Here is a 23,635-nt window from a genome sequence, read left to right on the forward strand (position 1 = left end):
TAAGATCACGCTATTGGGAAAAGAAGGGAACCCTTCATCGATCTAAGGTTTTTTATTTTCAAATTGTGCAATTGAGCCACTAGATTGTGAAACTCAGCTTCAGAGATGCCTCACATGGCCACTTTCAATGGGGGTGCTGTTACCAAAGCAGAACCCCCTGAGTAGCATCTACTACTTCACTTAGATCCAGGAGTGAGAACTATGCTGTTCAGACATCTCCTTGTGGTGCTCTCTGAGACGCAAGGGTTGGATCCGCACCACATGATGAGCCTGCTAGAGCTGGTCAAGTAGCATTCAGTTCAGAATGACAATGGCCAAGACAGCCTGTGCTAAGTCGAGGACGAGGAGAAGGGGCTGCTGCGGCCTCTAGGATTTTGTGGAGCAGCTCCAGCTGCCCCCAACAGTTATAAAAGTAAAGAAAAACATGCATTTGTTGGAGTAATACTGCAGCAAAAACATGCACTTGTTTGAGTAATACTGCAGCATTTAAAAAAGGCATATAAAAAGGCTGAAAACCTGCCTCGTTGTACAAGATTAACTACTAACTGCCTCCATCTTCAGACCTTGTGCATCTGCACTGGGGCACTCTCTGGAGTAGCTATGCGCAATACCATTAGTTTCATCATCATTATCATCATTTGCTCTCAGGCATTGACCCTGGGCCGAATGCACACCTTCTGAGATGGCTATATCATTCGCCAGCTGCACAAACCATTTCTCTTTCATTGGTGGGACATGAAGGTATGGCTTATGTATCAGGCTGAAGGCATACAAAACCTTAGCTTGTTTTCAACTTAATGGCCCAACAGACCTCGAAATGAGGCGCACACTAACATCTGACTACCGTGTTCTGTGACTTGCCTACCTGTATCCTTAACCTACAATTATAATGCAGCAAGTGTAGGCAGGCCGTAATCCAGAAAGAAACAAGCCAAAATTATTGCTTTCTCTCATAATTCAACCCAATGAAAAAAGAAATAATAATGTCCAATAACGGCACCTAACATCAACCCCAGGGGTGAAACCATCAGCGAAGTAGCAAAGTGGGAATCCTTTACTACTAGGTCAGGGGAAATCTTTGCAAAACCGGTTATCACTCCTCCCCTATCTACTGGAATAATACCTATCTTGAAGACACAAAGGACAAAGTTACGGCAACTCAAAAGATCAATAAATAGGGTTCTAAGGTCACTTTGTCATATACGGGAAGACATCAAAAATCAAAGCTGAAGTAGTCAATTATTAAGTCGTGTGAAGATGAGACATGGGCAAAGTTATTTGCAGATGTCAAAAGCTGCGAGCACAATTCTTGGAAACAATGAGCGAGCTCATATGCCCAATGCATGGTGGAATGACCTCCAATATATCAGAAGCTGTCTGGGCAAGACATCTCGGAGATCCCTTTAACCACTCCCATCAGGTGCAAGCTGGTCAAGCATTACGACCCATAGGATTGATATGCTCTTGCTCAACTCCCTTTTTTAAGAGCTTCCAGCACCATTCTTTCCCTTCAACAGCAACAACTAACTTGAGCCCTAGTAGAACAAATTTAATCACATGCCCGATTGCCAAGAAGGAGCCCCAGGACCAAATGGCACACCTCCAGCTATTTTAAAGACAACATTGCCTTCTGGGCTCATGCACTGAAGCCCCTCTATATCGAAATTGGTCTTGCCTGCAAAAATCCTTCCTCCTGGAGGGGATCTATTATATCACCTATCTTCAAAAGTGGGGAGAGATCGCTGCCAAAATCGCCCTCATAGACAACGAGGCAAAGTACTTTGCAGGAATCCTGCCAGAACACTTGTCAGCATGGGCTGCTGAAAAGGGTATAATACCCTTTAACCAGTCTTGGGTCCCTAAAACATCCATCACCACAACAAACATCATCGCCATCTCGCTCCTCACTGATAAGGCGAAGGTGCAAAAGCAACCAATGCATTTGTGCTTTATTGACTTTAAGGCTGCCTTCAATCATGTGGAGAGGACTAGGATCTGGAGGAAACTATCATTCTGAGGGATGCCACAGCCACTCCTGGACTTGAGAAGAGCTCTCCATATTGACACATGGGTACAGGTAAAGCTCAGAGCAGGTACACACCTCTCAAGGAGGATACCAACCAGAAAAGGGCTGAAGCAGGTGTGTGTCCTGGCCACCATGTTGTTCAACCTGTACCTAGCTGACTTAGCGGGGGCCCTTGACACATGAAATCCACATGCCCGAGACTTGCGGGCCAGTCACTGTCGAGCCTTGTATACGCGAACAATCTAGTACTAATCAGCTATACCAAGGTAGTCCTCCAGCGACTTATTAGCGTGACGCAGGAATACTTGAAAGATAACATTCCGAGTATTAACTTTGATAAAACCTGCACAGTGATGATCAGTAACAGGAGGAAGAAGAGTCCTCTGGGATGGTACTGGGGCAAGACATGGCTATAGCAAACTACAGAATATAAATACCTTGGGGTGATTGTTGATAGATCAGGCAACTTTGTGCAACAAAGGAGTGCAATACTAGGGAAACGCCTGGCCACAGCAGTAGCCATAAAAGGCTGCAGACCCAGCGGAATGGACCATCATTCACTCCACTACTACAAGTAGTATAAGCTAAGCCACTACCCGCAATAACTTATGGCAATGAGATCTTAAAAGGAAAAGACGCGCCGACCTTAGACAATACGGTAGTAAAAGCGTGCAAGATTGTCTTCCGTCTGCCGAAACATACTTCTCCGGCCCTAATCAGACTGGAGTTTGGCCTGCTAAAACAATCCCTGCACCCTTCATCCATTATTTCTAGGCAATCTTGATCCTAAGCAGGATTAGTAAGTACCACCATCCTGCTTAGAACGGGTAATCAACTAATGCATTGTGCTCAAGGAAATACTGAATACATAGTGAAAAATAAACATTTTATGGCCAAAGGGGGCATGGTATGTTTTTTAAACATTTATGTCATAGCCAATAGGCGTTTTATATTCTGTTCTTAAATTTTGGTTATTTTATTGAAATGGTTTTAAGTAACTATGCAAATAAAGATGAACTCTAGGCTCTCTAACATTAACCCTTTCCACCCCCTCACACCTCTCAATTTTCCTGTTCCATCCCTAGCCATAAACCATACACTTCCAGGGATATAACTTTAATTTGTGCAACAGGTGCAGAACCCCCTGTAATCACAAGCCTAAAGTGTAGACTGAAGAAAAATGACTACTTAACTTCACAACTCTAATAAAATGTAACAGCCAAAGAAAACCAATTTCTTTATTGCACTACTGACTTAAAACACTGGCTACCCATTGCACACTTCTTTACATTTTCTGCCCCCGTTTGCATTATAAACCTACAGTATATTCAGACTTTATCCTTCAAGTACACCAACAACCCCACCGCACCATTCTCAAACTTACCCCACCATTACTCTTATATATCCCTTCAAGGCACATCTCTCTTTCCTGTCACCAGCTTTGGAACCTCCACTCTCAAAAGCCTACTTCCCACTGGAGCGGCAGGTGCAAAGGCACCAGGTCCAAAACCTGTACTGGGCCCATTAAAATAACATCATTACTGCATGCATTTCACTTCCATGTTTAGCCACTTCTTGCTGCCAAGAGCATAGCTTCAGGGTGGGGGTGGGGGTGAGGGTGGGCTGTTTGGGGTGTTACACCCACCTAATAAATCCCAAATGTTTTTTCTAGTAAATAGTTGGGTACAGGTGCTTTCAGTTGGGTATGGTAAGGTATCTGTCGGATTTCAACAGGAATCTTTACATACACACAAATGCACACACACACATGCACACAAATACCCCCCTGCCCCACACGCAAGCATTGATGCCAGCAGGGTGGTGGTCAGGGTGGGGTTGTGTGTGTAATGTGGGTGTAGGGGAAGCCAAGAATATACATCTAGTGGCTGAATTGCACAATGTAAAACCAAAAAACTTGGGCTTAATTCTGCCTTCCCCACTTGACCATGATATGTGATTGTAGGCCATTGTGTAAATTACTTCCCTTTTTAGGGTCAAGCATACATCTCATTTGGGAGGCAGTGTTGTGAACAAAAAAGGCTTTGACCCTGGCTATTCGTTACCATTTGTTGGCTTGCGTGGCACTCTTCCTTACAGCCTCTTAATTTGTCACTGCAGGCCTGGCATCATTTCCATTTTTCTCTGTGGAGTAGGGACCAAGCACTGATTAATTCAGCTTAAAGCAGTGCCCGATACACTGCTCCCAACGTAATTGAGGTCTTATTTTGCTCTTGTTAATTTCTAGTGCCCTGCACACAGAAGGCATGAGACTGGAAAAAAAACATGCCAGCAGAACAAACAAAACTGAAACTTTTTATTTCGTACAGTACACCCCAATCCAGCCCCCTCCAATCCAATCTGCACTAGTATAAGACATGCAAATCCACCTCACTCCAGCCTACACCAATCCACCCCACTCAATCCAGTCCAATCCACTCCAATCCAAACTACTCACCCTAATCCAATAAACACCAAGCCACCACACTCCAAACCTCCCAACCCACCTCACTCCAATCAGCCCTACTCCAATTCAAAACAATCTGCCCCACTCCAATCCAAAACAATTTGCCCCACTCCAATCCAAAACAATCTGCTCACTCCATTCCAAAATAATCTGCCCCTCTACAATCTGCCACACTCCAATCCAAAACAATTGTCCCCACTCTGATCTGCCAACTCGAGTCTGCCCCACTCCAATCTGCCCACTCCAATCCAAAACAATCTACTTCACTCCAATCCAAAATAATTTGTCCCACTCCAATACAAAACAATCTGCCCCACTCCAATTCAAATCAATATGCAGCACTCCAATCTGTCCCACTCCAACCCAAATCACTACAATCCAAAACAATCTGCTGCACTCCATTCTGCCCAACTCCAGTGTGCCCCAGTCCAATTAGTCCACTCCAATTTGAGCTACTCCAATCTGCCCCACTCCAGTCTGCCCCACTCCATTCAAAAACAATCTGCCCCACTCCAATCCGCCCCTTTTGAAATTGCTTCACTCTGATCCTGCCCTCTGCAGTCCGCCTCAGACCAATTCGCCCCCCTCCAAACTATGCCACTCCAATCCAAAACATTCTGACCCACTCCAATCTGCACCACTCTAGTCCAACACAATCTGCTCCATTCCACACTGCCCCACTACAATCTGCCCCACTTCAATCCAAAACAATCTGACCAACTCCAATCCCAAAAAAAACCTGTAATTCAATTCAAAACTATCTGCCCTACTCCAGTCAAAACCAATCTGTCCCACTGCAGTGCGAAAGAAACTCCCCCGCTCCAATCTTCCCCACTCCAATCTAAAACAATTTGCCTCTCTCCAATCTCATCCACCTCACCTTGTTCCAATCCACCCACTCCATCCCAGTTCACCCAAATCCAGTCCAACCCACTCTAATCCAATCCACTCACCAAACCAATCCACCCCAATCCAATCCATGCCACACAAACCCAATCTATTTGACTACACCCAATTCACCCCACTTGAATCCTGTTCACCACAATCCAACCCACTCCTATCCAAAGCAACCTGCTCCACTCCAATTCAAAACAATCTGTCACACCACAACCCAAACAATCTGCCCCACTTCAGTCTGCCCCACTTCAATACAAAACAATCAGCCCCACTGCAATCCGAAACAACCCGCCCACTCCAATCCACCCAGTCCAATCTGCACCACTCCAATCCACCACACTCTAACTTAATCAAATCCATTCAAGGCAAGCCCAGTCCAACCTATCCCACTTCAATCCAATCCACCTCATCTCAATCCAATCCACTCCAAACCTCCCACTCCACCCAATCCAATCCAATCCAAGCCACCACAATCCACCTTGCTCCAGTCCATTCCTCCCCACCCCAATCTAACACACCCTACTCCAATCCACCCACTCCAGTCCAATCCACCCCACTCTTGTCTAACCCACCCCATTCCAATGCAACCCACCCCACTCCAATCCACCATATTTTACTCTAATTAACCCCACTTTAATCCAACTCAACCCACCCCACTCCAATCCAACCCAGTCAACCCACTCAAATCAATTCCAGTCCATTCTAGTCCAATCCACCCCACTCCCCTCCAGTGCACCCACTCAATCCCAATTCACCGCACTCCAATCCAATCCACCTCACCCCAATCAATACACTTACTCCATCCCAATTTACCCCACTCCAATCCAATTCACCCCACACCAATCCAAGCCACCCACCAATCCAATCCATCCCAATCTACTCTACCCACAATGCACTCCACTCCAATCCAGTCCACCACAATCCAATCAAAAACAGCCTGCCCCACTCCAATCTGCCCCACTCAAATCCAAAACAATTTGCCCCACTCCAATCCAAAACAATCTGCCCCACTCCAATCCAAAACAGTCTGCCCCATTCTACCTCACACCAATCCACTCCATTCCAATCCACCACAATCCACCCCAATCCAATCCAAAACAATTTGCCCCACTCCAATCAAAAACAATCTGCCCCACACCAATCTGCCCCTTTCGAAATTGTTCCACTCTAATCCTGCCCTGTACAGTCCCCCTCAGCCCCACTCCAAACTATGGCACTCCAATCCAAAACATTCTTATCCACTCCAATCTGCACCACTCTAGTCCAACACAATCTGCTCCATTCCAAACTGCCCCACTCCAGTCTGCCCCACGTCAATCCAAAACAATCTGACCAACTCCAATCCAAAACAATCTCCTGCAATTCAATCCAAAACAATCTGCCCCACTCCAGTCAAAACAAATCTGTCCCACTGCAGTGCAAAAGAAACTGCCCACTCCAATCTGCCCCACTCCAATCCAAAACAATCTGCCTCAGTCCAATCCCATCCACCTCACCCCGTTCCAATCCACCCACTCCATCCCAGTTCACCCAAATCCAATCCAACCCACTCTAATCCAATCCACTCACCAATCCAGTCCACCCCAGTCCAGCCCAATCCAATCCATGCCACACAAACCCAATCTACCTGACTCCATCCTATTCACCCCACTTGAATCCTGTTCACCACAATCCAACCCACTCCAATCCAAAGCAATCTGCTCTACTCCAATCCAAAACAATCTGCCACACCGCAACCAAAACAATCCGCCCCACTTCAGTCTGCCCCACTTCAATACAAACCAATCAACCTCACCCTATTTCAATCCAGCAATCCAATCCACTCTATCCAGTCCACCCTTTCCAATCCACCACACTCCACTAAATCCACCTCACTATACCCCAATCCAATGCACCCCACTCTACTCCAATCCAATCCACCCTACTACCTCAATCCACTCCAACCCATTCCACCCTGTTCCACCCCACTCCCCTTCACTCTACACCACTCCACCATATAACACCCTCTACCACCGAACTCTACTCCCTCTACTCAACTCTATGACAATATATTCCCCATGTTCCACTCTCAGCCCTCTACCCCAACAAACCCCAACAAATCCACTATACAACACTCTACTACCACATTCCACGCCACTAACTTTAGCCATGCTGAACAGCAGCCATATTGGTGTACAACATAGCAAAAACACATTACCAAAGCCAATAGCTTTTGTATAGGCAAGACCTATTGTCATTGCTAGTGCTTGTTAAATATACTTTAATTGAAGAAATAAAGTCTACTTAACAAATTTCAAATTATTTAATTTCATTTAATTTCATCCTTTAATATTTTTTTCGTATATATGCTACCTTCACAAAATTTTCAAAAGAAAATTGACGCTCACTTCAGCTTCTGTCTGGAAAGGTTTGGGGTGATCGACCAAGTGGGGGCAAGAAAAAAAGGGGGATCCCAAAACATGTTCTCCCCATGTTAATTCCCTTAGGGTTGGACGGAATTTGGCAGAAAGGTAGCTGTTGATCCTGAAAGTGCCCTATTTCTTATTTGGTGTAAATCCATTCAGTAGTTTTTACGATATTAAAGAAAAATCAAACTTGTATATATATATGGATGCAAAGGCTCTGTAAACCCTCCTGATTTCGTGCAGAGATCTGATTGGCTGCCAGCACTTCACCCAGGAATTATTCACGGCCATCCTGTGACATGGCTTCAGCCGAGTCCCTGAAAAAAAATTAAAAGAAAGAAAAGGGGCCAGGGTAGGGTCACCCTGAGCCCCTAGCCTTGGTCTAGGGGTCCCCCAGGGACCCCACTATGGCTAATAAGCATTTTGTTTTAATCTCTGTTTGGATCCGCTGAATTTTCCAAGATTTAAAGAAAAAAAAGCACAGCCTTTTGCGCATTTCCTTTTCTTTCCCCCCAGGTGGGCCAGATCCCAGGGGGCATGGGAGCGGGAGGGGGTGAGAAAAGGATGGGGGAGCGCAAGCAGTCCCCTCCTGGGGCTTATTGCAGCCCTGGGACCCAGGGCACTGAAACATAAGTATGCAGGGTGCCCCAGGGCCCGTCACCTCCCACGGAAAATCATGGTAAATAAATACAGAGTGCATGGATGGCCCCACTGCAGCCCTGGGGACCACCACCTCCTCAGGGAAATTTGTTTAATTTAATGGGGCCCGCAGGGCTTTCACCCCCAGGTCCAGCTCCTTCTATGTCCTGGGATGGCCGGAACATGCTCTTTGCTTTTGCTTGGTGGAAGCTCCCACCAAGCAAAAGCAAACTCTTCGGTTCCAGCAGAAGGTTGATCTATTGGAGTGCAATTTGTATGTTACTGTGACAAGTGTCCTCTCCTGTAGAGATCAGAGTCCATGGCTCTTCCTTTAAATTGTTACAAGTATTCAAATGTGCAAACCACCTGGAATCTCCACCCACTTGTCCCTGCACCGTCCACCTTTCTAGTATGCAAAGGTCCTCCTGCCTTTTGCCAGGATGATGGACAGCTTACCAAAGCATCCCTCAGTGTATTTCCTTCCGATTTTGGTGGCATGTTTTAAATCCGAGGAATACGAGGTCACCTCCACAAAGCAAAGCACTTACGTCATATAGATAACAGGAAGGACCCTGGTTTGGTGGAGATTTATGTCTTTGTAGTGTCGCTGGCCTCTCTATAGAAGGATTCATGTTATCACAGAATTCTAGAGAAAGACGCAGTAGGAACAATCATGTTGCCAAAATGCACACAAGGCCACTAGTGACATTTCCTTGTGCTCCCTTACACAGCTGTTGTGTAGCATATGTACTGGACATTTACCCAGTGAGGCAGAAAGAACTCCACTTGGGTAGATATTTTGTGCAAAATTGTGGGCTCTTGTTTGATAAAAAGGCAAGTGAGGTTCATTTTTTGGCTAAGTCACTCACACAGCTACTGAAACACCCACACAGATACTCACACACCCACTCACAGACGCACTCAGGCACTCACTCAGACACTCATGCACCCACTCACAGACCCACTTAGACATTCATGCACCCACACACAGGCACACTCAGACATTCATGCATCCACTCACAGACCCAGGCAGGCTCACGCAGCCACTCACAGACCCACTCAGAGACTCATGCTCTCACTCACAGACCCTCTCACAAACTCATGCACTCACTCACACATGCACTCAGAGACTCATGTACCCACTCACAGAACTACACACACACAAACGTGCCCACTCATAGACGACTCATACACTCACAGACCCACTTAGACCCTCACGCACTCCCTCACAGACCCACTCAAACACTCACACACCCAATCACAGACCCACTCAGACCCTCATGCAGCAATTCACAGACCCACTTACAGACCCATGCACCCTCTGGCAGACGCACTGAGGTACTCATGCATACACTCTAAGACCCACTCAGAGACGTATGCATTCTGGTTTGGGTGGTTGTAGGGGGATGGGTAGACCAGGCCCTGCGGCCAAGCCCCACTGCACACAGCCAAAAGCTGTGCCTGGCGTAGGGTTGGGAAGTTATAGCTGGTTGGTTAGTTATAGCAGGTTGGCCATAAGGCCTGGCCACAGGCCAGGCCCTCGAGCCAACCCCTGCTGCACATGGTTGGATTAACATATAATAATTAAAATTACTTTACATTAAAAAAAAATAGAAATTCACTGAAAACAACAAAGGTTACAGACATGTTATAGTTAGGAAATAGAATTAAATAAAAATAGAAATTCACTTAAAAAACCAAAGGGACATTATAGTTATGATCTGAATTTACTCATACAAACCTACAGAAATTCAGCAGTTATAGTTAGCTCAAGTAACTATAACTCATGCCCTAAGGTAACTATTGCTTGGGCCCCTGCACCCCGTTTCTGCCAACCTTTACATGGTGGGGCAACCGCCATGTAAATGGCAGCATAGAGGGAGGTCGTAATCCCCAAGGCAGCACTGCTTGCAGCACTGCCCTGGTGGATTGGGACCGCCAGCACCGCCAGGCTGTCTGAGGGCTGAAAAGTGGCGGTGCCACCAGTGATCCGCCCGTGGAGGTAACGCCACAGTCATAATGTGGCTGCTGGACTGCCACCGCAGCCCTGGCAGTTTCTAGACTGCCAGGTTTATAATGAAGGCCAAAGTGTGTAAAGCATTCAAGTACCACAAAACAGTAATAAGATAAAACACAGGACACAATTTATTAAAATAGGAAACATTTTTATCTTTAACTTGACACCATGTTAGAAATGGGGTCTTTGGTTGGTAGTCAGGTTGCCCCTTTCCAAGCAAGGACCTTCACTCTAGTCAGGGCAAAGGAGAATCACACTCAGTTAACACCCGCTCACCTCCTTGGTAGCTTGGCACAAGCAGGCAGGCTTAACTCAGAGACGATGTGTAAAGTATTTGTACCAACGCACACAGTAATACAGTGTACCACTACAAAAGGAAACAACACAGGTTTAGAAAAATAGCAAAGATTTATCTAAATACCACAAGACCAAATATGATAAAAATACACAATACACAATTAGAAATATGATCTTAGCACTTGATAACTCAAAAAAGTGCCTAAAGGCACAAATGCTGCAAGTTGGTATTAAGCAGTGTCATAACAGAGTAGTTTCTTACAAAGGCGACGCAACTGGTGCCATTTAAGGAGTCGTACGGACCCCCAGGCACAGTTCATTTGTAAACCAGTAGAAAACAGGCCAGTGCATGGAGTCAGGGTGCAAGGCGTCACTTGGTCCGATGCAGCATGGGTTCTGGTGCTGCAGGGCAGAGGAGCAGCGACGTCACGAAGAGGCATCAGGTCCATACTGCAGAGTAGTGGAGGTGAGGCGCGTCAGTTGCGAGGTGTCAGTCCCTTGGTACCTCTGGCACAGATGAAGGCCGGTAAAGTCACAATGCTGTGAGGCGACCTCACGGAGTCGCAGTCACATCACAGGGTCACAGGCGATGCAACAGAGTTGAGTGTCATGAGTGTCGGACCTGCGACTCTCCGATTGTTGCAAGTTTGGGCAGGATCAGCGGCTGCTGCGACGCAAAACCTGCGGAGTCGATGGGGGTCGTTGAGCTTCTGTGAGTCCCATGGCTTCAGGGGCAGGTGGCATTGCGAATTCCGTGCAGCAGCTCACTTGGCAAAGTCGCACAGCGTTGTCCGATGTCTGTACACAGGGTTTACACCAGAAATTCACTTCCAGGGGCCCAAGAACTGGAATGGCAACCTCTGGCAAGCTAGAGTCCACAAAATACAGACTCAGAACTGGTTAGTGAAGCCTTTGCTATCTCTGAGGCTTCGATAACAGGAGGCAAGCTCAGTACAGGCCCTTGTAGGTACCTCTCAAGCAGGAATTCCCAACAGAGTCCAGTCTCTGTCTCCTTTCACAGGCAAAAGCAGCAACTGCAAGATAGCCCAACAAATCACAGGCAGGGGCAGCACTTCTCAGCTCTTCAGCTCTTCCTTTGGCAGAGGTTCCTTTTGAATACTTGAAGTAATCCAAAGTCTGGGGTTTCGGGTCCAATACTTATAACCCGTTCTGCCTTTGAAGTTGCTCAACTTCAAAGAGAAGTTTCTGTTGTTTACAGTGTTGGACGTTTTTGCTTATGCAGGGTCATCCCCAATCTTTTTGCCTCCTGCCTCCTATTTTTTTCTGACCTGTTGCTGTTGGCTTTTGAACTCTGAGCACTTTACCACTGCTAACCAGTGCTAAAGTGCATATGCTCTCTGTGTAAATTGTATGTGATTGGTTTATCCATGATTGGCATATTTGATTTACTAGTAAGTCCCTAGTAAAGTGCACTAGAGGTGCCAGGGCCTGTAAATGAAATGCTACTAGTGGGCCTGCGGCACTGGTTGTGCCACCCATATGAGTAGCTCTGTAATCATGTCTCAGACCTGCCACTGCAGTGTCTGTGTGTGCAGTTGTAACTGTAAATTCGACTTGGCAAGTGTACCCACTTGCCAGGCCCAAACCTTCCCTTTTCTTACATGTAAGGCACCCCTAAGGTAGGCCCTATGTAGCCCCAAGGGCAGGGTGCAGTGTATGGTTTAAGGTAGGACATATAGTAATGTGCTTTATATGTCCTGACAGTGAAATATTGCTAAATTCGTTTTTCACAGTTGCAAGGCCTGTCCCTCTCATAGGTTAACATGGGGGCAATCTTTAAATCTGATTAAAGTGTAGATTCCCTTTGGGAGCGGATGGACATGTGGAGTTTGGGGTCTCTGAGCTCACAATTTTAAAATACATCTTTTAGTACTGTTGATTTTAAGATTGTGTGTTTGAAAATGCCACTTTTAGAAAGTGAGCATTTTCTTGCTTATACCATTTCTGTGACTCTGCCTGTTTGTGGATTCCCTGTCTGGGTCAATTTGACAGTTGGGCTGGTTGCACCTCACACTAGACAGTGACAGAAAAGGAGCTGGGGTGTAGTCTGCATTTCCTGATGAGCCATCTGTGCTAGGAGGGAGGGGAGGAGTGGTCACTTACACCTGAAAGGGCTGTGCCTGTCCTCAAACAATGTAGTCTCTGACCCCTGGTGAGTGTCTGGGGCCTGGTCTGGACAAGGCAGGATTTCACATTCAAAAGAGACTTTGCTTTGAAGTAGGCCTACTTCAAAGGAGAAATTGGGTATAAGAAGGGCACCCAAAACCACAGACTTTAGAACACTTCTGGAGACAAGAGGAGCCTCTGCCTGGAGAAGAGCTGAAGAGCTGAGGAGAAGTGCTACCCTGCCTGTGACTGTGCTTTGTGGAGCTATCCATCTTGTGAAGAAATCTCCAAGGGCTTGATTTAAAGCTTGCCTCCTGTTGTTTGAAGTCTCAGGGACAGCAAAGACTTCTCTCTGCCAGCACCTGGAGTCTCTGGAGAGACTCCTGCTCTGACAAGTGGTGCCCTATCCAGTCCCTGGGCCCTTGAACGGAAAGCTGGTGGAAATCCAAGGAAATCGACTTCGGACGACTTCGGACTGACGCCGCTGCTGAATCCAGTGACGCCGCCTGCACCCGACTCTGTGATCTTCGCTGGAACGTGACGACCTTCGCAGGCCCGACGCTGCTGCAGCCCGATGAAGTTTGCGATTCCGTGGAAGTCGCCGCACCACGTCGTGACCGACGCCACTCGAAGTGCGCGGATTCAACGTTTCGCACAGACGCCGCGATCCCCGACTTCGCGCACCAGCTTGTTTTCACTCTTCACCAAAGGTACTGTACTTGGGGGTCTACGCAACTCCGTGTCTGGCGCCGCTGGTGTCGGCTTGTTGGGAACGACTCCGTCACGACGCCGTGTTAACACCTCATCAAAGCATTTTGTGTTTCTAAGCGCTATTTTTGAGTTTAATCTTTAAAAATTCATAACTTGACTTGTGTATGTCGGATTTTTGTCGTTTTGGTCTTGTTTTGTTTAGATAAATATTTCCTATTTTTCTAAAGAGGTGTTGTGTCATTTTGAAGTGTTTTCATTAAGTTACTGTGTGTGTTGGTACAAATACTTTACACCTAGCACTCTGAAGTTAAGCCTACTGCTCTGCCAAGCTACTAAGGGGTAAGCAGGGGTTAGCTGAGGGTGATTCTCTTTTACCCTGACTAGAGTGAGAGTCCTTGCTTGAACTGGGGGTAACCTGACTGTCAACCAAAGACCCCATTTCTAACATACAGGATCCTGCCTTGCCTAGACACACACCAAGGAATTGGAGACTGCATTGTGTGAGGGCAGGCACAGCCCTTTCAGGTGCAAGGGACCGCTCCTCCCTCCACTCTAGCTCAGATGGCCCATCATGGTATGCCGGCTACTCTCCAGCAACCTTTGTGTCACTGTCCAGAGGAGCTACACCAACAGCCCAACTGTCAAACTGACCCAGACGGGCAAACCACAAACCGGCAGAGTCACAGAATGGTTTTAGAAAGAAAATGCCTACTTTCTAAAAGTGGTATTTTTGAGCTCACAATCTCAAAACCAACTTCACTAAAAGATGTATTTTTAAATTGTGAGTCCAGAGACCCCAAACTCCATAGTCTTATCTGCTCTCAAAGAGAAACTGAACTTTAAGAATATTCAAAGGCTGCCCCATGTTAACCTATGACAGAGATAGACCTTGCAAAAGTGAAACCCGATTTTAGCAGTATTTCACTGTTAGGACATGTAAAACACATCAGTACCTGTCCCACCTTTAACATACACTGCACCCTGCCCACTGGGCTACCTAGGGCCTACCTTAGGGGTGCCTTCTGTGTATAAAAAGTGAAAGTTTAGGCTTGGCAAGTGGGTACACTTGTCAAGTCAAACTGGCAGTGCAAGACTGCACACACAGACACTGCAGTGGCATTTCTGAGACATGGTTAACGGGCTGCACGCTCGGGTGGCACAACAAGTGCTGCAAACCCACTAGTAGCATTTGATTTACAGGCCCTGGGCACCTCTAGTGCCTTTTACTAGGGACTTACTAGTAAAACAAATATGCCAATCATGGTAAAGAGAATCAACAATACTATTTCATATAGGGAGTACTCGCACTTTAGCACCAGTCAGCAGTGGTAAAGTGCCCAGAGTAACAAAAACAGCAAAAACAGAGTCCAGCACACAGAAACAACTTGGGAAGTAGAAGGCAAAAAGTTAGGGGAGACCACAACAAGGATGCCAGGTCTCTTACACCAAAATGAATAAAATCGGATAAGGAGCACCGGAGATATGAATTTTTAAAGAATTAGGCCCTCATTACGACCCTGGCGGTCGGTGATAAAGTGGCGGTATTACCACCAAGAGGCTGGCGGTAAGTACCACCAAATTATGGCCATGGTAGTGATATCTCCTATAGACAGCCAATGTACCACACCGACCGCTAGGGTGGAAACAACAGCCACCATGGCGGTAGCCGTCTACAGCCAGGCGGAAGACAAAGGGGGTCATTCCGACCCCGGCGGTCAAGGACCGCCGGGGACGGGGATGCGGGAGCACCGCCAACAGGCTGGTGGTGCCCCGCAGAGCATTCTGACCGCGGCGGTTTGGCCGCGGTCGGACAAGGAAAACCGGCGGTCTCCCGCCGGTTTTCCGCTGCCCTGGGAATCCCCCATGGCGGCGCAGCTTGCTGCGCCGCCATGGGAGATTCCGACCCCCTCACCGCCATCCTGTTCCTGGCGGCTCCGACCGCCAGGAACAGGATGGCGGTGAGGGGTGTCGTGGGGCCCCTGGGGGCCCCTGCAGTGCCCATGCCAATGGCATGGGCACTGCAGGGGCCCCCGTAAGAGGGCCCCACTTTGTATTTCAGTGTCTGCTTTGCAGACACTGAAATACGTGACGGGTGCCACTGCACCCGTCACACCTACCCACTCCGCCGGCTCCATTCGGAGCCGGCTTCCTCGTGGGGAGGGGTTTCCCGCTGGGCTGGCGGGCGGCCTTCTGGCGGTCGCCCGCCAGCCCAGCGGGAAAGCCAGAATGGCCTCCGCGGTCTTTCGACCGCGGAGCGGCCATATGGCGGCTCCCTCCAGGCGGGCGGCTCCCGCCGCCCGCGGGGGTCAGAATGACCCCCAAAGTACCCCCCACCATATTTTGACACTTCAATCCACCACCTTTTCCGGGGCGGTACTAACGCCATCAAAAGCCTGGTGGAAGCAGAGAAGAAAAGTCAAAGGACTCATCATTGGAGACACAGGGAAGAACCACGCTGCCATGGAACCAGAACTGCAAGTTTTCCTGATGATCTTCTATGTCATGCTCCACCTGGAACACCAGCGCCGGCGAAGACGATGACAGTGAGTACAGATGCCTAGCACACAAGGAAGGGAGGGAGGGAAACGAGAGTGACACACAAACATGCACCACACACACCATATACACAACCAGATGCATTACAAAAACAATTTGACCCGGATAATCTGCAGAATAATGCAAGGACAACAGGAATTGATTAAAGTGATGGTATCAGATCAACATCAAAATTAATAAGTCGATGTGGCAATGCAACAGATATGTACAAATGTTCAAAAAAGTGACACGGCCCAGTCCAGAGTTCACAGGGCCCACATGGCCACAGGGCAAAGTCCAAGGCCCCACTCAAATTCTGCCCCAATACGGAGAGAACACTGCAGGGGCATCAGTTAGCAAATAGGCAGGCACCTCAGAGGGGAGGGTGGGGGGCACCTCAGCCGGATGCGGAAAAAAACCCACTTGTTCTGGAGGGGGCAACATGCCCTGTGCTTGGTCCTGGGGAGTGCAAGGCCAGAGTCTCTCAAGTGGGTGACTTGCCCACTGGTTCTGGAGGGGACAACATGCTTTGTGCTTGGTCCTGGGGAGTGCAAGGCCAGAGTCTCTCGAGTGGGTGTCTTCCCCACTGGTTCTGGAGGGGGCAACATGCCCTGTCCTTGGTCCTGGGGAGTGCAGGGCCACAGTCTCTCGAGTGGGTGTCTTCCCCACTTGTTCTGGAGGGGACAACATGCCCTGTGCTTGGTCCTGGGGAGTACAAGGCCACAGTCTCTCGAGTGGGTGACTTCCCCACTGGTTCTGGAGGGGGCAACATGCCTTGTGCTTGGTCCTGAGGAGTGCAAGGCCACAGTCTCTCGAGTGGGTGTCTTACCCACTGGTTCTGGAGGAGGCAGCATGCCCATTGCGTGGTCCTGGGGAGTGCAAGGCCACAGTCTCTCGAGTGGGTGACTTGCCCACTGGTTCTGGAGGGGGCAACATGCCCTGTGCTTGGTCCTGGGGAGTGCAAGGTCACAGTCTCTCGAGTGTGTGTCTTCCCCACTGGTTCTGGAGGGGGCAACATGCCCATTGCTTGGTCCTGGGGAGTGCAAGGCCACAGTCTCTCGAGTGGGTGTCTTACCCACTGGTTCTGGTGGGGGCAGGCCACACAGCAGCCCATGGAGGCTGGACTATATGACATCCGCTGGCAGTGACGGCTGCACTGTGGTGGTAGTTGTTGGAGGCTCCTGCTCAGCCCCTGCACCCTCCGGTGGCTGCACTGTGGTGGTGGTTGTGGGAGGTGCCTGTTCAGCCCCTGCACCCTCCGATGGCTGCACTGTGGTGGTGGTTGTGGGAGGTTTCTGCTCAGCCCATGCACCATCTGATGGCTGCACAACCATAGCTGGCGGTGGGGGCTCCATGACAGCTGCTGGTGCAGCCTCCTTCCCCTTCTTTGTGGCTGGTGCGGGCTCCTTCCCCTTCTTTGTGGCTGGTGCAGGCTCCTTCCCCTTCTTTGTGGCTGGTTCAGGCTCATTCCCCCTCTTTGTGGCTGGTGCAGGCTCCTTCCCCTTCAGTATTTGTAGCCTGAAATTCTATGCTCATTATATGTACAGTTCATTTGCAACGGTTGTAGCTGTTTCAATCAATACTTATTTGAAGTACATGACATACTCAAAGTGAAATGTTACCAAAGGTTGTTTATTGTAGTGCTAATATATAGAGGGGAAAGTGCAATGGGATGGGGTGATGATGGAGGAAAGTCCAGGGTATTGTTCCAGTCTGTTTGTAGCACAGGTGCATTGTCCAAGGGGACATAGGAAGGGGAGCAATGGTAGTTCAAAGTGGACAAGGTGACTGAGTGGGACACAAGGGGGACAATCAGGAGAGTCTCATTTCCTGGCGGTGGTCTTGGCAAGTGTCTCTGGCTTCTATCTGGATCGCAGGGAATGTTTGTGGGGTGGTTCACCTTCTGCAGGGGGAGAGGTGCTGGTGGCCTGTTGGTCCTGTGACGGGGCCTCCTGGCCACTCCGGAAGTGGATGGCTGTTCAGATGACTGGCTAGTGGCAGGGGCCTGCTGGTGTGCTGTTGCCTCCCTCATGATGCTGGCCATGTCTGCCAGCACCCCTGCTATGGGGATCAGGGTGGAGTTAATGGCCTGCAAGTCCTCCCTGATCCCCTGATACTGTCCCTCCTGCAGCAGCCTATTCTCCTGCACGTTGTTTAGGATCTGGCCGATCGTGTCCTGGGAATGTTGATAGGCTCCCAGGATCTCAGAGAACGCCTCCTGGAGAGTCAGCTCCCTGCTCCTGTCCTCCCCCTGGCACACAGCACTCCTCCCAGTGTCCCTGGTGGCCTGTGCCTCTGTCCCCTGAACCGTGTGCCCACTGCCATTGACCCCTGGTCCCTGATTGTCTTCTGTGCGAGGTGTGGCCTGGGGTCCCTGTACAGGTGGGCACACTGCTGATTGATGTGTCTTGGGAACAGAGGTGTGAGTAAACTGGGTGGATGCTGTGGTGTTGGTTCCTGATGGGGGAGGCTCTGTGGTGGTCTGTGACTGGGCTTGAGGGACTAGCTGTCTGGTAGTCCCTGATGGACAAGGTAGATCGTATAGATCCTGAAGTCCAGAGTTACTGTCATTACTGTGGCCTCTTCTGTTGGGGGACTAGATAGTGATGGCACCTCCTCTCTAGTGACATTGGCAGGGGTACCTGTGGGGATTTAAAGATGTATTATGCTTCATGTGTATGACATATTGTACATCCCTGGCTTCCCCTCTATGGTTGGTGTTGCCCTGCCAGCTTTTACTTGTGTATCTTGGTGTATGGTGGGATTGTTAGTTTCCCTATGCTGTGCATGCTTTAGTGATGAGTGTCCATGCAGGGCTGTAAGGGGTGTCCATATATTAGTACAGCATGCAGGGCTTGGCATTGGGATTAGTGCGATGTGATGGTGGAGTGTGTGGGATGGAGTGGAGTGATAGGAGTGAGGGTGAGGGTATTTGATGGCATGCAGGTCTGGGGGGTGATAATTGTTGAAAGTTGACTTACCAGAGTCTAGTCCTCCTCCCACTCCAGCCAGGCCCTCAGGATGCAGTATTGCCAAGACTTGCTCCTCCCATGCTGTGAGTTGTGGGAGAGGAGGTAGCAGTCCACTGCCAGTCCTCTGGATAGCGAGCTGGTGCCTTGCTGCAATGGAACATACCTTCCCCCGTAGGTCGTTCCACCTCTTCCTGATGTCGTCCCTTGTTCTTGGGTGCTGTCCCACGGCATTGACCCTGTCCATGATTCTCTGCCATAGCTCCATCTTCCTGGCTATTGATATTTGCTGCAGCTGTGTTCCAAATAGCTGTGGCTCTACCCTGACGATTTCCTCCACCATGACCCTTAACTCCTCCTCAGTGAAATCGGTGTGCCTTTGTGGTGCCATGAGTGTTGTGTGATGTGTTGGTGAGAGTGTGTTGGGTAATGTGAATGGGGTGTGTGATGTGGAGTGCGTGAGGGGTGTATGGGTGTGAGTGGTGTGTGGCTCTAGTTGTCGCAGTGGTCTTGGGGTCAGTCTTGTGCCAATGATTTGTATTCGTAAGGGGTTGTCGGTAATGTGGGTGTGTGTTTTATTATGGTGTGGGTGCGTGGGTGTGGTGTGTGTATGGGTGTCAGGTGTGTGTAGTTTGAATTGTCCAATGTGGTGTAGTTTTGTCTGTGGGTGTCCATTGTGAGCGCAGCGGTATGTACTGCCAAATGGTTTACCGCCGTTAAATGTCCGCCGTTGTGATTCGTGGGTCATAATGTGATGGGCGTTGTTCTGTTGGCATAATGGTGTGGGTTTTGGGTCCGCCTCTTTTGCACTGACCTATGGCATGGCGGATTTGTGTATATGGCTGTATTCTGTCGGATTGGTGTGTGTGTTTGTCATAATATGGTGAACGGATATCCGCCACTGCGGTGGTAAGTTGACGGCCGTCAGCGTGGCGGTAAGCGGGATTTACCGCCAATGTCATAATGAGGGCCTTAATGTTTTCTGGCTCATAAAAATTAAAAGCGTCAATCTGGTCACACCTCAACTGGGGCAAAGTCAATGTTTCAGGCCGACTGCGATAGAGCCCTGCTCGGCTACAGCAAACGGGAGGTCTTGGTCAAATGTTTACCTTCGGACTTAGTCGTTTACTTAAAGATTTTCTTCAGCGAGACAAAGGGGGTCATTACAAACCTGGCGGAAGGTGGAGAACCTGTGGTAAGACCGCCAACAGGCTGGTGGTCTTACTTTGTGGAATTATGACCATGGCGGTTACCGCCATGGTCAACTGCTGGTTCTCCGTTCCGCCCGCCAGGGTGGAGACGACCGCCGGCCTGGAGACGTGGGTCTCCAGCCCTGCGGCCGTCACTATACCGCCGGCGGTATTTGGACCCGGCTTACCGCCGTGGATTTCCAGCGGTTTGAACCGCCATGAAATCCATGGCAGTAAGCACTATCAGTGCTAGGGAATTCCTTCCCTGGCACTGATAGGGGTCTCGTCCACCCCCCACCCCCTCCCGAACCCCTCCCCTACCCTTCCCACCACCCCTGCCACCCCCCAAAGGTGGCAGGGCCCCCTCCCCACCCGACCCCCAACATCACTTCACCCATACCCACACAACACGCACGCAGGCACCACCTACATACTTACACGCACACACGCCGACATACATGCCTACATCCACACACGCAGTCATACACGCACACCCACATTCAAACATACACGCACACATCCATACAGACATACCCACAGACATACACGCACTCATTCCCATACACACAACACCCCCGCAGGCATACACGCACTCACACACCCCCTCTACATACACACACGCACACCCCCATGCACCCACACAACACACAACACCCCCCCACCCCCATCCCCTCACAGACGATCGACTTACCTGGTCCGACGATCCTCCGGGAGGGGACGGGAGCCATGGGGGCAGCTCCGTCGACACCACACCGCCAACAGAACACCGCCACGGCGAATCACAGGACGTGATTCGCTGGGCAGTGTTCTGTTGGCGTGGCGGTGGAGCAACCTCCACTTCCCCGCCTCCCGCCAGTATGGCTGTTGGCGGCTCTCCGTCCGTAAAAGGACGGAGAGCTGCCAACGGACATAATAGGCCGAGCGGCAAACCACCACCGATGGCGATCTTCCGCACGGCGGTCCCTCAGCGGTCTTTAAAAAAGACCGCCGAGGTTAAAATGACCCCCAAAGTATCCAATCAGATCCGACCGACCTCCCTGGAGCCCTCTTCAGAATCGCTCCACAGGAGACATTGGAGAACATTTCTACATTCGGACTTAGATGATTTCTCAGGACGAAATCTTCATCCAGGGCAAAGCTGAATCTTGATCTGACATCCCTGGAGCCCTCCTCAGATACGCTGCACAGGAAATCCCAGTCAACTTTTTACCTTTGGACTTAGTCACGTTTTTGAAGCTTTTTGCTCTCCGACATTGGACGACTCTCCACAGCAAGCCGATTTCAAGTCCACGTCGTCGGATTGCCTTTCCAGGAGCCCCCAGTAAAATCCTGGAAGTTTGGGGCTCCGGAGCTTTTCAGCAGGACGAACCTGCAAGTCAGGCTGGGTTGCGGTCGACATTTGCTGGCTTGACTCTTAATGGACAGTGGTCAGCTGGTCAGTTTCTTCAGGATTTGATGCAAGGGACTCTAGTTAGCTATTTTTTACTTGTACTAAGCAGGGAGTCCCTTCTTGAAGCATTTAATGCCAGGCAAAGTCCTTTTAGTGGTGAAGCCCAAGTGTGCAGCTGGTGCAGTCCTTCAAAGTGCAGTGTCCAGGTGCAGGGCAGGGGGTACAGCAGGGCAGTCATTCTTCTTCTGCTATTCTTCCTTGTAGGGATCTGAGATGTGGGTGCAGCTCTGCCATATTTATCCTTGCTCCTGGGGTGAAAAGCAGGGGGGTCCGACTGTCCAATCACAGGCAAGCCACTTCCCCCTTAGATGACCACTTCCTGGGAAGTGTGGCAAAAATCAATCACAGGAAGCAATATGCTTCAAAAATCCAACATGGCTGAAGCTGAATTTTGGAGGTTAGATCTGGCTGTGCCCACCCACTGGTGTGGCTAAAAATCCTAAACACACCCCTCTCCTGCCCTCTCCTAATCTAATCAAGAGGCACCTAATTGGGGTTGCAGGAAATGGGGGAGGTCCTGAGCTGCTCCAAATTTCCTTCCCTGCCTTTGAAGACCAGTTTGGCTGCTCTCCCCCATCCTGCTTCACCATGTGCTGAGGCAGATCTTTTCCCCCAGGCACATTCTTTGATTTCAGCCCAGGCCACTTCAACCCTCAACAAGACAGCCTGGCTAGGCTGCCAGAAGCTGGCCAATCAGAGAAGGGCATTACAGAGTTGAAGTTGGCAACTTTCATGTAGAGTTTTAAAACTCTTTACTTGAACTAGTTATATTAAATCCAACAATGGCAAGGTGTGGGATTTATTATAACAATTAATGTCATACCAAACTCAAGGTATCTGTCTCTTAAAGGAACTTAAAATAAAGTCTCCCCATTTTAGCCTATGGAGGGTATTCACTACAGTGAGGAAAAATTGAATTTGGCTATTTTGCCTCACCAGGGCTTTTATACCAATTTTTATAAGGTCCCTGCTTATAGTTACATGGCACCCAACCCCAGGGGCACATACGGCACACCTTATGGGTGACTTATATGTACAAATAAGGTAGTTTAAGACTTTGGAAGTACTTTTAATTCCAAAGTTGAATTTGCATATAACTTTAGTTTAAAAGCAGCCAGCAAGGCAGGCCTGCCTTTAAAATGACGCTGGACACCCGATGCTGGAGTCCCTAAACCTACATATCCTAACATATACTAGGAACTCATAGGAAGGTTGATACTGACAATTATATTTCGCCCAATTTGCATATCCACTTTACACAGACACTGGCCCTGGGACTGGTAAGCAGTACCCAGGGCACAGCCAGAAGTCAGTAACCACCAGAATCTGTCCAAGATGTTTGTGGGTGACCAGGGCAAAAAGTAGGACTTTCCTACAGTGCCTCCCCAGATGAAAGATGACGGGTACTAACCTAAACCCTGGTAGTCGTTATCAGCTAAGTGGAAAAATCTGGAAAGGCCATCTGTGTTGGCTTGGGCTGTCCCAGGTCTATGTTCCACTGTGAAGTAGTTTTGTGTTCTCCTCCCTCATTTGCATTAGCCATCTGAGTGGTCTGTGGTCAGTTTGAACACGGAAATTAGTGCCAAACAGGTATGGCCTCAACTTCTTCAGGGACCAGACCCCAGCAAAGGCCTCCCTTTCATTGGCACTCATCTCTTCTCTCTGGGGAGTAGTTGCCTGCTGATGAACGCAACTGGCTTATCCTGGCCCTCTTAATTAACTTGTGCCTTCATTAACTTGGCCCCAATCCCTTCCTCTGAAGCATCTGTTTGCACTATAAACTCTTTGCTATAGTCAGGGGCCAGTAACATGGGTGGTGACATATAGCCTGTTTCAGAGTGTCAAAGGCTTTTTGACACTCTGGGGTCCAAATTACTTTCTTGGGCTGTTTCTTTGAGGTGAGTTCTG

Source organism: Pleurodeles waltl, chromosome 6 (assembly GCF_031143425.1).
Source record: "Pleurodeles waltl isolate 20211129_DDA chromosome 6, aPleWal1.hap1.20221129, whole genome shotgun sequence".
Classification (NCBI taxonomy): domain Eukaryota; kingdom Metazoa; phylum Chordata; class Amphibia; order Caudata; family Salamandridae; genus Pleurodeles; species Pleurodeles waltl.